Source organism: Octopus bimaculoides, chromosome 23 (assembly GCF_001194135.2).
Source record: "Octopus bimaculoides isolate UCB-OBI-ISO-001 chromosome 23, ASM119413v2, whole genome shotgun sequence".
Taxonomy (NCBI): Eukaryota; Metazoa; Mollusca; class Cephalopoda; order Octopoda; family Octopodidae; genus Octopus; species Octopus bimaculoides.
In genome coordinates this window covers 29,329,577-29,335,512 of record NC_069003.1, presented here as the reverse complement: position 1 = coordinate 29,335,512, position 5,936 = coordinate 29,329,577, and the positions used below count along the sequence as shown (strand labels likewise).

At 36.0% G+C, this 5,936-nt stretch overlaps 1 long non-coding RNA gene across 1 annotated transcript in view; it reads right to left on the bottom strand.

Moving 5' to 3' along the window:
* Nucleotides 1–800: 800 nt before the first annotated feature.
* LOC106877239 (uncharacterized) overlaps nt 801–5,936 on the bottom strand; it is an 11,597-nt gene continuing 6,461 nt past the window's right edge. Inside the window, exon 3 of the long non-coding RNA XR_001410351.2 lies at nt 801–965. This is a non-coding gene — a long non-coding RNA (uncharacterized LOC106877239). The remainder of the gene's footprint in view (nt 966–5,936) is intronic.

Below are 5,936 nucleotides of genomic sequence, written 5' to 3'. Positions count from 1 at the left end.
AACCTATGCTTGTATGATATTAGATGCACACAAACTCACGCAACACTTATATGTACATACACACACATACAGACACATACACATGCACACACACATACACAAACGTACGCATATATATGCACACACACAAGCACACATACACACATATACATACATAAACATACACACACGCATATATTTGCATACAAACACAAACACACACATAAATACATACACGCATACAGCTGCACACACACATACTCAAACAAACATTCACACACAGATATATATATATATATATATATATATATATATATATATATATACACACATACTGACACACACACAAGCAAAGACTCAGAAAGAGAGTAAAGAGAAAGCTAAAGAGAACTGAGAGACAAACACAACTGATATATATAGGGATGAACACGCCGAGAGACGCACGTTGGACAATAAACAATAAAGGTGAAAGCATTAATTGAAAAACAGAAATACAATTAGATAGATATTTTAGACAGAGTTTAAAACCTGGAAAATCGGGAATGCCATATAAATGCGGGTAAGAGTACCTAGCAGAGAAAATATACGCTAACACGTTGTGTTTACTGCAAATTATAATCAAACAAGAGTTGTAAGGAGAACATTGGCACCAGTTAAGCATAGCATATGTCAGCAGAACGATATCACTGACAACATTATAAGAATATATTTAGAAGTCATTATGATATGCAACCGACCTTTCCATCGTAGCAACTACAAATATGATATCTTTAAATAAACACAAACAAGTTATTAGCAACAAAAATATGTTTTAATATCCAAAAGAAGGTAAGAATGTCATGGGAAAGTTACTGGTCGTAGACCGGTCTCAGTGTCTGCTACAAATTAAATTTAGTTTCTCTCTTTGAATAACGACTTCTTCAGGTTGTAATAATGATGGAGAGTCAGCCTACAGATGTGGGTTCGTGTCTTCAACCAGATCGGATCTGTGTATTTATGAGAGAAGAGAAATATGAATGTAATCCAGTGATGGTTGCCACTTAATCAACTGTATTTTATAAATCTTCGTTTAATTACCTGGCCGTTAATTAGTTTTACTAGTAATATGTATTTAGGTACAGCCCGGGGCCTGGTCGCACCTTTACAGACTAAACCGTCAACTTCAGTGAGTTGCATTTAAATATTTAAATAGCATCGTGTTTTGGACATAGTTTCGTAATGGAAAACAAAACTGTCCAGGTCCGAATAAACTCAGAACGGTCATCTGCCATTCGACGTAAAGACGGGCAAAGAGGGCAAAGCATCTCAGTGGAGAATTTCGCTTCTTATGGATATAGTTTTAATGGTCTTTTCCACAATTTCCTATATTTTGATAGTTTTCCAGTCTATCATTGCGTGACTAATATTCTTAAACTTCAAAGGCGGGCGAGCTGGTAGAATCGTTAGCACGCCGTGTGAAATGCTTAGCGGTATTTCGTCTGTCGTTACGTTCTGGGTTCAAATTCCGCCGAGGTCGACTTTGCCTTTCACCCTTTCGGGGGGGGGGAGGTGATTAAGTAAGTACCAGTTACGCACTGGAGTCGATGTAATCGACTTCATCCCTTTGTCTGTCCTTGCTCGTCCACTCGACGCTTAGCCCCCCTGTGGGCAATAAAGAAATAAACATTGTTAAGCTCCAGTGACTGAGCTACTTTAATGACACATGCATCCATGTGAATTCAATACACCTGAAAGCCTTCTTATCCAGCATTATTTTTATATTCTTTAAACAAATTATCATTGTAGAATATTAAAACTAAAACAAGTACAAGCTTTAAAGTTTGCATGCGCTTCGGTGAAGAGAAAATACGTAATTAAATCAAAAGAAATCTACTACGAGAAGTTTAAAATATATTTTGAAGTTTGAAGTTTGAAGACATACTCAGATGAGACTTAATTAGCTGAAATTTATACTTGAGAGAATAGAGGAAAATAAATATGTCTGTGAAGATATAACTCGCTTGATTTGTTTCATTTGAGATATATTCTAAATAATCATAAACTTTCAATGCAAACACTATTTCATAATCAACATCAATATAAATTAATTATTACTTATTCTGCAGCAGTTATTCTTAATATTCCAATACTTGCAGACTTAGAGTTGATTATTCGTATATTGTTACAGGCGCAAAAAAGAAAAGAATGAAAAAAAAACAAACAAACTAAAAACGATAACGCTAAGAGGGTATATACCACTTACGAATGAATCGAAGATTCTGAGGAAAATAGCATTGTCTGAAGGAATCATGGTTATTAATATATACATACATACATACATACATACATATATACATACATATATACATACATACACACATGCACACACACACAGAGACACACACACACACACACATATATATAAGGGAAGTAAGACAAGGTAGAAAATGCTAAAATAATTTTATCTTGAAGTACCGGTTTCAGCCGTTTCGACTTTTTCCACTGAGAGTGAAACAAACGTGGATATTAATTAAGAATTGAAACATTTAACTTGTAGAAAAAATTAAATATGAAATGTTTTGTAAATATTTTGAGAGTCGTTAAATAGGTAGGACATTTTCCATTTTTCTGTCTGTCTGTCTGTCTGTCTGTCTGTCTCTTTTTCCTGTGTGAAGCATCGCTAGATTGTAGCAGATCTGAAAAAATAGTGTTTATGGGTGCAGATAAATATTTTGTTCTGTAATTGGATGTTTTAAGCAGCAACAATCGAGGAAGGAGAAAGTGAAGAAGAAGGAAGGGGTAGAAGAAGAAGAAGAAGAAGAAGAAGAAGAAGAAGAAGAAGAAGAAGAAGAAGAAGAAGAAGGAGAAGAAGAAGAAGAAGAAGAAGAAGAAGAAGAAGAAGAAGAAGAAGACAAGGGAGAAGAAGAAGAAGACAAGGGAGAAGAAGAAAAAAAGACGAAGAATGAGAAAAAGTTGGTAGCAGTATACTGTGAGCCCTTCACATAGAGCGTTGAATCTCGTGTAATAGTCATAGCAGCGTGTTGTGTATATACTTTCTTCCTCTGCTTCATTATATTATATATCCAATACAAGGATATAAATGTGTAATAATCTATTTCCATGTCAAGTTATATTATATTTCCGGTAATTTATCCTTATCACAAGCAGATAGTAAGTAAGAGTTTGGAGAGAAAAAAAAAATGTTATTATCTGTGGTCTATTCTCGTCTGTTGCCCATAACACACCAGAATCATTTGCTTACATCACTTTCGAAATATAATAGTTGCATTAAACAGTTTGTGTCAAGAAATACCATATATTGTTTTTGACTTTATTTATTGGCATCATATTATATATATTTTCCTAAGCTCTCATCTGTATTGTTCAACATTGTGTTAAAGATATTAATGTCATTTAAATATTATACTGCTTCAAGCATATTACCATGTTCTACCATACATACATATATACGTGCATACATACATATATATATATATACATACATACAACCGTTAATACACAAGCACATACGCACACACACGTACGCACACGCACACACACACCCACACAAACAGTCGAACACAGGCATATGATCTTAATATTTTCTATTACAGAGACGGCGAGCTGGTAGAACCGTTAGCACGCCAGGCGAAATCCTTAGCGGTATTTACGTTCTGAGTTCAAATTCTTCCGAGGTCGACTTCGCCTTTCATCCCTTTCGATGTTGATAAATTAAGTAACAGTTGCGTACTGGGGGCGATCTAATCGACTGGCCCCCGCCTCCCACTCAAAAAAAATTTATGGCCTTGTGCCAAGAGTAGAAAAGAATATTTCCTGTTACATTCTAACATATACGTACATGTATAAATATACTGAATGTAGCTATGTCATCTTTATCATCGTCTTCTTCATCATTATCATCGTCTTCTTCATCATTATCATTATTGTTATCATTATTGTTGTTCTTGTTTTTATGAATGTCACTATCATTTTTTAAAGTTTCTCTTCAGATAAGTATATCATCACGCTAAAATTAAATCAATCGACCTTAGACTAATTATGCTACAATGAATATTGTCTAAACATTTGGTTGTTAAATACGTACAATCTCGTTCGATCATATGAGCTCTTGGGGACAAGTACAGAGAGTTGATATAAGCGGAATAGTGCCTTCAATTTATATTGCCTATTGAACCTTACCTTATTTTTGACAGTGATGCGTGATATGTGGGATATATTTTTGTTATTTTTAGCAAGTCGACCAGAAACAAAAATTATGATATGAAGAATGGTAGCCCTAGACATAATGTAGCTAGTATATTCTACTACGCAATGTATTTTATATTTAAAAGATGCTTAGTTGTACATACTTGCTAGTTTGATGGGGTCATCCAACCTCGATCATTCATAAATTGATTTAGCTTGAATTCAGATGATTTTACTGTTATTATTGTCATTTAATCGAAGGTAAGTGTGACTGAATAGGACTATGATCAAAAGTGTTCCAGCCATGAACATCCCGTCGTAAAGTGTCCTGATATATCTCCAGAACAACGATATCCAGTCTGTAGAAGAAGAAGAAATGTTTCCTTATCGAGACATGCCAGGCTCATAAGGGCCGGTTTCCCGGTTTCAGTGGCGTAGAAATTCCCCACTTGGACGGGACGCCGATCCGTCGCAGGATTACTCATTTTTACCAGCTGAGTCGACTCCTTAGAGAAGATCCCTTCATGCAAGGCAGGGGTTCTCAACCATTTTTTTTTCTTACCTATAGACCTCATTGATTTTATTCTGCTGAACCCCAATAACCATTCGATGTTTAAAAACTAATTTTATAGAAACGTCTTTCGAAATTCCTAGTTTCTTTTTCTCACATTAACTTGTGTAGTTTGAGCTATATAAAACATTAAAGAAAGAAATCTAAATATTTCTTGCAATACATACCAATACATATATTTAAGGCAACATTTTTGAGGGGTCCTTAAAATACTATTGTTGATACCCAATTTAATATTTTACAGTGTGACTCCCAAAAGCATTATATATGAACCTTCATAGGCCATATGGATTCTGTTTCAGAACAACAGCTGTAAGGTAACTGGGCTGCATCCGGGTCGTGGCTTCTGGATGTCTGATGCACCACAGTTGCCGCTTTCTCTGCTGTTTTCAGTATTGCGTTTCTTCATACGCCTGATCCATTGTACATCGGAGGTAGAAAACACTGAAGTCAACGGTTCAGTTCATTTTCATTTGATGTAGTACTATCTCTACAACAGAGAGAAGGAGATCCACATTACCTTTCACACGATTTACCTAGAAACGTCGGATCATGTTCATAGGGAACATTACATAAAGCATATTTTTCGCAATTCCGATGTAGAAGAAAATTATAAATGAATTTAGACAAAGTCCGTAATGTTTCAGTGTATGTTTTCGTTGTAATATATTATCGCCACCAATACAACCAACACCATACCATTACTACCTTCACCACCGCTATTACAACCATCACCACCACTACTACTACTACTACTACTACTACTACTACTACTACTACTACTACTACTACTCTGCCACTGTCACCACACCGCCATTACTGCTAGTAATATTTCCCACACTTTCACCACTACTACTACCATCACATTACTACCACCACCACCACCACCACTACTACCACCATCACCAAAACCATCACCACCACAACCTCCAGTACTACCACCATCACGAAAACCACCACCACCACCACCACCACCATCAACAAAACCACCACCACCACCACCGCAACTACTACTACTACTACTACTACTACTACTACTACACATTCAGTTCAAAAGGAGCAAATTTCTCACTGAACGATACGCCATAAAGTATATGTGGATCATGGCTTATAAACATTTCATGTACGCATAGACACACACTCACAAACACACGTGCACACACACACACACACACACACACACACACACACACACACACAC